Consider the following 10,812-nt stretch of genomic DNA (forward strand, 5'->3'; position numbering starts at 1 on the left):
ATGCACTGATTTTGTGGACCTTTGATTGCTGGTCAACTGATAAGCATTCTGCTTGAAACCTCAAGTAGACCTTGGGGTTAATCCTCAGTAAATTAGTTCAGCTGGGTGCCAGGAAATGTTTTCATCTGTAAAGTCATACATCAAGAAGAAAGTGAGACAGATGCAGAAGTTCAGATTCTATTAATTGCTGCAGTTCCTCAGATGGCCCCAGATGTCCACTTTGTGTCCTTTCTGGATATCTAATCTCAATCAATGCTGCTATGTTGAAGGATGTCCCTGAAAATGATGAACATGAAGTATTGCTGTCCTCTTCATGCCTGAAGAGGCATGGCAACTGGTATTTCATGCCTCATTTCTGTCCTCCCTTCCTCAGCCTTTGCTTCACCATTACCTGTGAACTTCTGTTGTGTTTAAGGAGGGTGGAAAAGTGGGTTTAGGAATACATTGTGCTCTTTCCAGCATTGTTCATGCCAAGCAGCCCCCCTGCTGTCACTGCATGCTGCATGGGCTCTGAATAAAGGAATGATCCTTAATGTAATGTTTTGAAGAAAGCCAGTGTGGTGCTGCGTGGCTTATAAAGAACAAGCAAGTATACAGTGTATAAATGGAGGAGTGCAGGCTGAATGTATAAGAAAGAGGTGTGAGGCCATAAAGGAATGTAACAAGGTGAAAGCAGAAGTGATTTAGTAGTTGTTGATGTCTTTGTCAGTGTTTCCTCTGGCATTCAGCCTATAACAGTTTGTACAACCAGGGCCATGTGCATGCAGTGTAGTGAAAATGTACCCATGTACGACTGTTTCCAGTTGTTGCTCTTCCTGCATGCTTTATCCTTCCTGTGAAGAACAATCATGGTTATATGAAAATTAACACTTAAGTAATTACTTTTTTGATTTCTAGGGGAAATGCAAATCATTGTGGTATGTTCTTACAGTTTGCTTACTTTAAACGTATGTATACTTTGCTGTTAGTGAAACTTCTTCAGAACTCCAATAGGAATTAATACCTTTATAATCCTGCAGTATTTCTGCTGTCCCGACAGCTTTTGATTATTTCCAGGGGTAGAGACCCTACAACCTCCGTGGGCAACCAACCAACAAAAACCACCACAACCTTACTTGTGTTCAGGTGGAACCTCCTGTGTTTCAGTTTGTGCCCAGTGCTCTTGTCCTGTCACAGGGCACCACTGAAAGATCCCGCTTCTTTACAGCCGCCCTTCAGATATTCACACGCATTAATGAGATTCCCTTGAGCCTTCTCTTCTCTGGGCTAACCAGTCCCAGCTCTCTCAGCCTTTCCTCATATTAAGAGATGCTTCAGTCCCTTCATCACCATGGCCTTCTGTGGGAACACTCCAGTAGCTCCATCGCTCTTGTACTGGGCGTGACAAAGGGCAAACTGGCCTTCCATTGTGGTCAGAGTAGAGGTAAGGAACCTGGACTGGGGAATTTAAGGAAAATTTGGAGCAAAATTTCCAAAGGAATAGGAGGATCAGATTCTTCATATCGTTTAGATGGCTGAAGATGCAGATCAGCTGCAGCACAAGGTATCTTTTCCTGTCTCTCCATATTTTTGTGCCAATGTCATAAATAAATTCCCTTTTTTCCTGTAGCAGTCAGTGTGAACAAGAACTAACTTACCATGTTGCTACCACCTGCTTACCCAAATGCCTGAAGGTCAGTGGATGGGTATTACCAAATCTCTAAGGTAAAAACCCCAGCTAATTATTCTTCTGTAAATGCATAGTTCATTAAGATATGCCCATCTCTTCTAAGCCACATACTCAGGGGATCTGCAGCAATGAAAGACTTGGTACATCTCCAGTGCCACTGGAAGAGCTAAAAGAAAGAGCTGCAGGGCTGAGATACTTCTCGCTAAACCACTGACTTGGAGACAAAATGATAAGCCAAATGCATTAACGAACTTAATAATGACTCACGTTTTAGATTTTGACCTAATTTATGATTCAATTTGCAGTTACAAGTGGATTTATATTTGGACTAAGACAATAAATTTAACTACCTGAACAATGGAAGGGGGAATGGTGGGAATTTATTTATCCGGGAGCTGGTGAATGCTCTTTCTATAGGCACGCATTGATGAATTAGACCTACCAACTGGGGAACATTGACTTGTGCAGTTGTACAATTTAAACAAATGGCAGAGCAGAAATAAAAACTTCTGCTTTAAGGAATGCTGTTTGAGATCTTGGTGTTGCCTTGAAAATGATGTGGGATGTTTTGTGTGCTAAACACAGTGTTTAGAAACTGATGAGTAAACATGTTGAGTATTTGTAGTATGTGTGAAATGTGTGTAGTGTTTCCTCAAAAAATTCAGCTTATTTTTTTAGCGTAGTGCTGATGTTCCATCTCTCCCTTTGTTTCAGTCCTGATAGGTATAATAGCTTCAGTTTCAAATACTCCTTGAACATTATGAATACCAAATATCTTGATTTGAACTGTTGTATTGTGTTTTTGTATTTGGGAGTGTCTGAGAAGGCATCTAAATGCAAAATATTCAGGTGCAAAGTAGTACAGAAAGAAGGTTCTCTTTGAAAAAGCTGAGAGTGAGAGATTTGAGGAAAGAAAGAAAGAAAGAAAAAGGATGCCCTCTCGTGGCAGTTTTTTGTTGTACAAAATTGATTTGTGTGACCTAAACTGGAAAAAAGACACCTTTGCTCTGACATCATGACACTGGAAAAGTAGAGTTAAAACCAGGTAAGTTGTAGATGGATTTAATCCTGCAGTCTGAAAAAGAGGTCTCCTTCTCCGTGGTTTAAGTGAGTGGTTAGTTATTTACAGAAGATGCTCAAAACCTTGTGGGGTAATAGGAATAATGTAGGAATAACAATGACAACTGTGATGGTTATTTTGAAGCAAGTCATTCATATGGCAGAACACAGGCTTGTTCTCCAGGTCACTACAGCTTTGCTATCATCTGTATCAAATTCAGTCCTAGTTTTGCAGCAGAGCAGTTTTCAAAGTTAGTAAAGCCTGTAGTATATGGAATTACAAAGCAGAATATTTATTTCCCTGTCAGTTTGGTGGTTTGGTCTCGGGTAGTTTGCTTGCCTTGTGGTTTGGTTTCTTCCCCTTTTCCTCATGCAAGGAGCTATGCTAAATGTGTGTCCAGGGCCGGCTACGGGATAATTAATGGCTACTGATATTACTAGCTGTCAAGTTTGGCAACAATAATGTCTTCCGTGTGTTCATATTCCTATCCCAAGTGCCAAAGAGGTATCTTTCTGCTTAAACCTCATTCATAGGGGTTAAATGATGTCCGTTACTATGTAACAGTACTGGTGTAAGATGACATTTGTCAGCAATTACTGTGCTCTCAGCTGCACTCCCAACCCATGAGATATGGACCCACAGTTAAGTAGGATTATGGAAAGTTTTGCCTGTTAATTATCAGCTTCTCCTTCAGTCTGTGATGTGGTAATTGTGTTTTTGGTAAGAAAGAACACTGAAATGCATCAGCTTGCAGAAGAGTCATAAAAATATTTTTGCTTTTAATAGGGGACTGGAAGCAGCCAGTCGTGCTCTGAAGTGGTGGTTGTGAGAAGGAAAGCAGCCGGTTTAAACACAGACAGACAGACAGGGTCTCATTAACTGTAAGGGCTTGTTGTGCATCTGTGGTAGTGCTTACAGTGCTTATTCTGGTTGGCATAGAACAGGAGTTAGGTGTCATGGCAGTATATGTGTGTCCTGATATCCATGCGAACATGCAGCCATGTTTCATCCTATATATATTCATTATATAGAAGTACATAGGACTGAAAAATGTGATCTGGATTCTGCAGTGAGAAAATAAAATGCCATTTAAAAAAGAAATTAAAACAACACTATACCTCTCCTTCAGTCTGAATTATTTTAATTTTTAGTCAGCTGAAGGCTGATAGGCTGTCAGGTGTAAAGTGACATAGTTTGAAATGTAGGGAGTTGGTCAACCAATGAGATCCCTCTTGTGGAAGATCTGAATTTGGGTCAATTCATTTCATGACTGATTTCATCTAGAGATTCTTCTCTTCTAGTGTGATTCTAATATAGTCTAACACTGTTAATCATTTAAATTGGAATGACTGATTTTCCTGAAGACTGCTATATCAAACTGTTTCTGGGAAAAATCCTGTGTATACCAAGGGGAAACTTTCCTAGTTATTGTCATATTGAGATTTGCTGTGGCTGTTTGGCTCCAGACCCCAGTTTCCTACTCTTAAGCTGATGGAGCAGGGAAACTGTGTCCGTTTCTCCAGGAGAGGGTGTCCCATCGCTGCAGGCCAGAAAGACCTTAGATCTTACATGTGCAGGGCTCACACATACATTTATCTGCTTTTCTACCATGCTGTCTCTCAGCCAGAAACAGCTTGGGGAAGTGCAAAGACAGTAAACCTTAGTTGAAGAATAAGGTGTTTGAAAACATGGTTGGAAACACTATGTGTTTGGCTCTTTCACTTGACTTGTGGGAATATTCCTACTGATGAGTCCTGTTAATGAGCATAGAATGTAGCTTGAATGCACTGAGGGCAATTGTACCTATCACAATTCCTTTTCCATTTATGTAACAGTCTAGCCTATATGGTGTATTTCAATAATTCCATACTGAAATCCAACAGCTGATTTGTGGGCCATAGTTCTGTCCTTGTTTGTTTTGTTTTGTTTTCAGAAACAAGGTGTGTTCTGTATAGCAACTACATTTTTATATTCACCTGTGCTGTGAAGTACCTTTATTTGATTTTAGTTTCCTCTTCAACATGAAAACAAGGTGCCTTTTTATTCTTTTCTCTTCAAGGAGTGACTCATTATTCAGATGCACATCAGCTTTAATGAAAATTTGCATGAGCCTGTAGAAGTCTATCTAACTGATAGTTACGGAATGAACTTCTGCAAAATTTATTTGGGACTTCAAGTTATTTGTTATAGTTTTGGTTGCTATTGCTCTTGCAAAATCCTGGCAGCTGAAGAATGAGAAGAAGAATAAGCAGAGAGAGGATCAATAACAGGAAAATTAACTTCTAATATAAAATGACAGCTTGACAGTGAACATATTTGGTGTGAATCGCAAATGTAGCAAAGACTGGGAATTGTAATCTGGTCTCTTTTTTTATTTTTTCTTGATTTTATATCATTCTTTTCTAGAATGTCTTATATGTACTAACACCACTTGTGTCATAAGAACTTTAATATAATCAATATTGTGCTGCAAATGTATTCCCTGGATAGTCACATGTGTCTCATGCCTCCTCAGTGGCATTTGCAATTCATTTTTGCAGTAGCAAATGTTAGTTTTGGGGGAATCTGCATAAGTTTTAAATCAAGGAACTCTTCTGTACTTGATTGAGTCACCTCATAAGAATAGATACTCTCAAGAGTTCCATTCTTTGGTGCTCAGATGTCACAGAAGTAGCTTGAGTTGGTATTACTAGAACTGAATCAAAGCACTTGCCCAGACTGGTGTGATTTGTAGTTGCAGTCCAATTACAACCCAGATCTTCAACACTTCAAGGGATGGCTCATAGCCGTGGATGTGTTGTGTTCAACTTCTGTACTGTGGACCTGACAACTGTGTTTCAGTTGTTCTGTGTAGTGTTTGGGCTTCTTTTCCAGCTAATTCTAGTTCTGTTTGCTAGACCTGATCCTTGCCCATTCTGTGTCTTGAAATAACCTGCACACCTTGCATCACGTGTGAGCATGAATGTAGCTCCTCATGATCTTTTATTCTGTGGTTGTTTTTATTATTATTATTATTATTAATAATAATAATAATAATTATTATTATTTTTTTTTTTTAACCTTTTTTGTCCCCCAGCCTTTGCTCTGTGACAGTCTCAAAGGACCCCTTGCAGAATATTTCTTCTGAGGTTCCTACAAAACAGCCACTAGTTATTTGAGATATTTCCTACAACTGTAGAACATTCATTTGGACCAAATGAACTTGATTGAAAACTAGGGCGATGTTTAGTTTAGAAGCAATAAAAGGGTAATGGTCTAACCTAAAATAAGAATTAGAACTAGATGTGGTTTTGTGACATGAGCCTGTTTTATGTCTGAAGCTTAACATTTTATTGAATGCGTGGTTGAGAGACTCACCTTGCTGTGGTACCAAACACATGCCTTTGCTTACATGTGTCCAATGGAAAAGACGACATTTGAGGAAAACCAATGCTTGGCTGTGTTCACTGGAATTTCCTAATGAGGATTAGTACAATTTTTTTGAGAATGACTTACAAATCCTGTATATTACAATGATTCAGATCTTCATTCACAGCTAAAACAGACCCATCGATTGTAATGCTACATCTAAAGAAAACTCGTCATTCCCTCTGCCCCTGCTTGAGTCTTTGGATATGGATCCCAGCTCCTGTATTTGGACTCATTTTAATTTCCTTGGTTAGTACAACTGAAATATCGCAAGCCAACTCATAATGAAAACTGTGATGAAGTCTCTTGCAGACGTTCGTTAGCACTCACTCAGCAAGGTTCCCTAGCATGCCTGTGCCCTTTGGAAGTAGCAACCAGATTGCATGTAGGTGTGTACTGTGTGTCTGTCAGCGACAGGAGTCAGTCTTCTGACAATTGTGATTCTTCTCTATGAAAAATAAGTATGAGATTCCTTTGCTGCTTTATGTCATACACACTTTATAGCACCAACAACACTTGCTGCACATAAGGAGTGTGCATAGGCTCTTCTATTTGCTTAAACAGCCCAAAATGAGATGGTGTTAGTGTGCTTGCTCGTGTTCAAAATTATGCTGGTTATTTCGCCAAGTTAGAGGCATGAATGTCAAGACATTCTACAAGTCTAGAAAGGATAATGAAAGTATTTATGAATGTTACTGTTGTAACTATATTTTTTTTAAGATCGCCACCGCTAGGACTGATTTATGGCTGGTCAGCTTTAAAAAACCAAAAACCAACAAACCGGAAAAAAACAACAACAAAACAAACCCACACAACAAAACAAAACATATTACATACGAAAGAAATTAAGGAAGTCAGAAACTATGCATTCAAAGAATTATCTAAATATAAGAACTACAGCTATAAACTTTAATATCCCACTGAGCAAGGGAGAAGGTTTTCCTTGTCTGGCTACAGGAGTGTGTGCAGTTTTGCTGAAAGGTAGTTCTCATTTTGCCTCATACAGTTTCTATGGCGGTGACAGCTATTTTTATTTTAGGTGTGGGTTTTTAAAAATTTCCTTATTTATATTTCCATCCTCATCACGAGGGGATATATTGCAACTATTCTCAGCGTTCTGCTTGTATAATTCTAAGCTGTGACATGCAACAGCCCTGGGTTGAGTTGTGGCAACTGGAAGTTTAATACAACTGACATGCAGTGCCCAAGTCTGTAAAGGAAGTTGAGTCACAAACCCACAAATTTCACAACAGAAGAAATGAAAAAAAAAAGTTTATAGAGACCAGCTGATGTTGTGTTAAAACCACATTGTGCCTGTTGTCTATCATTGTCTGCATGCCTGGTATTTTTGTACAATTTTTGCTCTGTATTCTCAGCTGGTGTGGCAGGGATTTGATGTTGCAGCACAGGTGTCCGGTGTGAAAGATTCCCGTCTAATCATGGCAGTACACAGTCGGCATAGTATGCTCTCTTTCAGAAATATAACAGCAGTTTGATAGAGGTGAAATTAAGCTTTTGATAGCCTGTAAGAACAATCACTAGGAGAGATTCTGGAAGTCAATTAGAAGAGTAAAGCAATAGAGTGAGAAACTACATGTTCAAATAGTCCATGTTTTTGCTGATTCTCCTGAACGAGTTCACATCTTGGAGAAAAAATTCTAGCTATTCCATTAAGTCTCTACTGAAACGAAGAAATAACAGCAGAGTCAATTATACTGTTAAGTGGCATTCTGTATTTTATCAGCACTGGGGAAACACTGGGGATAATCCTCCATAAGTGCTCCCCTGACTGGACACTCTCGTGTTGCTTATATTCACATAACTATTATGTATGCATTACAATTTTTGAAAATTTTGACATATAATACATCTATGCTAAAAAATGATTGATGATGTTAGTTATAATTGTTTCATTTCTTACTTACAATACACCTATTAGTTAAATATAATCTAAGCAGTCTGCTTCTAGACAATGTATCACTTAATCTTCTGCCTCCCTCTTGTCATGCAGAAGGATCTAAAACTTGAAAAATATCTCTTCATTTTGCCGGTGGTCAGAAAGCATTTATCTCATGTCAATTGCTTAACGATGGGTATGTCTTTTTTAACTTAATCACAGTATACATGAATTTGGCAGCTTCTCTTCACTACCAGCAGTGTGAGGAAAAAACTGATGGAAGTTTTGCTTCTTTTCAGAAGCGTACCTTGTTTTGTTTGTCATGCTGATAGTCCAGTAATCAGTGGCCTGCCTGAGGAGAAATATGAAATTTAATATTAATGTTCTTGGATGTGGAGTGTAGAAAGCAATGGAGGATTTTGGCTGGCCAAGGTATTCTGGCACCTTTGAGAGTTCTGACTTTCAGAGACAAAAAGTGAGTTTGTTAACAACCACTGAAAATGAGACATCAGAAATACAGTGAACAGTATGTGTACCACTTCAGGTTTAAATTTAGGATACCAGATCAGCAGTCTTAGCCTAATATGTGAATTAAATAATGTATTTATTTTAAAATGGTGTATTGACAGCCTGTAAGAGACGAAATTATTTTGAACGTCCACATAAGATGCAGCTCTTAGAAAATACCCATGCTTGCTTTTGCTTATTTATTTTATTTTATTTTATTTTATTTTATTTTATTTTATTTTATTTTATTTTATTTTATTTTATTTTATTTTATTTTATTTATTTTTAAATGTAACATGCCTTCTTCCCCAGGTGATTTGAGTGGCCTCAAACAAGTTTGATAAACAGAGCCTGAGATCTGGATAGATTTATATTGCTGATGTACCTGCTTAGCCATGCAGAGGGGTAGCAATGTGATAGTTAATTGTTTCCTGGAACCAGTTTCAAGCTGGTTTTATCAATGCTTGATTTCAGCCATTTCTCAGGGAAGATGATAGGAAAAAGCAGGGTTAAAATGTCAGCCTCTAATTCAATCTGCTGGAGTTTTATTTCTAGCATTGTTTGTATTGCTGTGTGTCCCAAAGCAGGTACCTGAGTCACTTAGAGAGAGGCTTTGTAAGCAATGCTCTGCAGCACCCTGATGCTGTTCCAGTAGGAACCAGTGGAACAGTTGTGGACTTCTCTTCAGAAACACTGGCCACACTCTGTTTCTAGAACACTTCCATGTCCAAGGTGTGCATGGATAAATTAAATGAGGTGTGCACCAGAAAAATGCGGTGGAAATTATGTATTTGAAATGCTTAGGTACTGCAGTGGTAAATCCTTTATAAAAACTCTATGTTTAACTAGGAGAGAACACGGGGTAATATAGAGACTTGCTCCTTTAAGGTATTTCCAAAGGCTAACTACATTTCATGTTCTCCTCATTAGTCAAAATTTCCATGGTCTCCTTTCATCTCTTTTATTCCATCTGTCACATGCAGCAATTGAAATCTGAGACTGGTTTTTCAAACATAATTCTAGGAAAGTGTACCCCCTTTAGCCTCTGCCATGAAATATAGCATAAAATAATATTTTTAATTTGACATCAATTATAGAATATGTGCAAAAAATGAAATGCCATAGACTTAAGAGCAGACTTGCAGACATCTGTTACTGTTGTAAAAGGAAGTGACAAGACCCCAAGTTGGCAAAAGCTTTGAGAGAAACATGCCAGGACCTTCTCTCCTAATCTCTTCTTCCCAAAGAAAAACAAAGGCAAACAACAAACAAACAAGTTCTCTTAAATTTTAAGCTATTTTTTAAACGAACAAAATTCATAATGTCCATGTCAACCAGGATGTAAACAAAGGAGTTTATTTAAACAGACATGTTCTCCACCCCTTCTCACTTCCTCCATAGTGATGGAAGATAGATTCTTGATTCTACCCTTAGTTTAGCTCATTTCAGCTGTTTTGTGGACTGCAAAAAACCTCTACCAGTTCCCCTTGGTTTCTCAGAAGGTTTACGAATTATGTCTCTGTTTCTTTCTGTGTACTTCTGTTTGCTCTCTGTTGGAGCTTAAGCTTTCCAGCTCTGTTGGGTGACTCTGTCCCCACGGGTGCGGCTGAGTGGCTGCAGTGCTGCGGATGTGGTGACTCTGAGCTGGTAGGATGTCGTGTTGAAGTGATTCCTGCCCCACGGGCCCTCATACAGCTTCTGTCTGGCAAAGTGGACGGGAACAGCTACACTGGAGGGATGGATGTGGGTAGCTCCAGTTGTTTTGATCTTTCTTTAGATACCTGTTAATATCTGTGGTTACGCCCTTCACTCTCCTTGCAATAATTTTCTGTTTACTCTGTAGCATAATCACAACATAACTGAGTATTCCACAGCAAAAGTTAATGGTAATTGATGCAACTTGCAATATTTTCGGTATTCATATCCCTACCATCCCTTAACCAGCTTCAGGTTTTCTTTCTTAAATGCTTGTGCACATTGACTGAAGGTATCCCTAGATACATGTATGTTGTCGTGTGGTGGTTCCCCCTGCCTGCTTCCTGAGTGGTTGCAGTTACTGTAAAACCCAGTCATTTCTGTTTTTCAAATGCTGGACTGCATTAGGCAAGTGCAGGCTTCTAAAACATTCAGTTCAGAAAACTACCCACCAGAAATGTCCATGACACTCCTAAACCATGCTCCCCCATCCCTGCAAGCTGTTGGTAGGCTCCTCTGGAGAAGGAAACAGGATCAAAACCATATGAATGCTCTGGAGAGGGGAAAGGCGCTCAG

This window comes from Patagioenas fasciata, chromosome 9 (genome assembly GCF_037038585.1).
Source record: "Patagioenas fasciata isolate bPatFas1 chromosome 9, bPatFas1.hap1, whole genome shotgun sequence".
In the NCBI taxonomy this organism is placed as follows: domain Eukaryota; kingdom Metazoa; phylum Chordata; class Aves; order Columbiformes; family Columbidae; genus Patagioenas; species Patagioenas fasciata.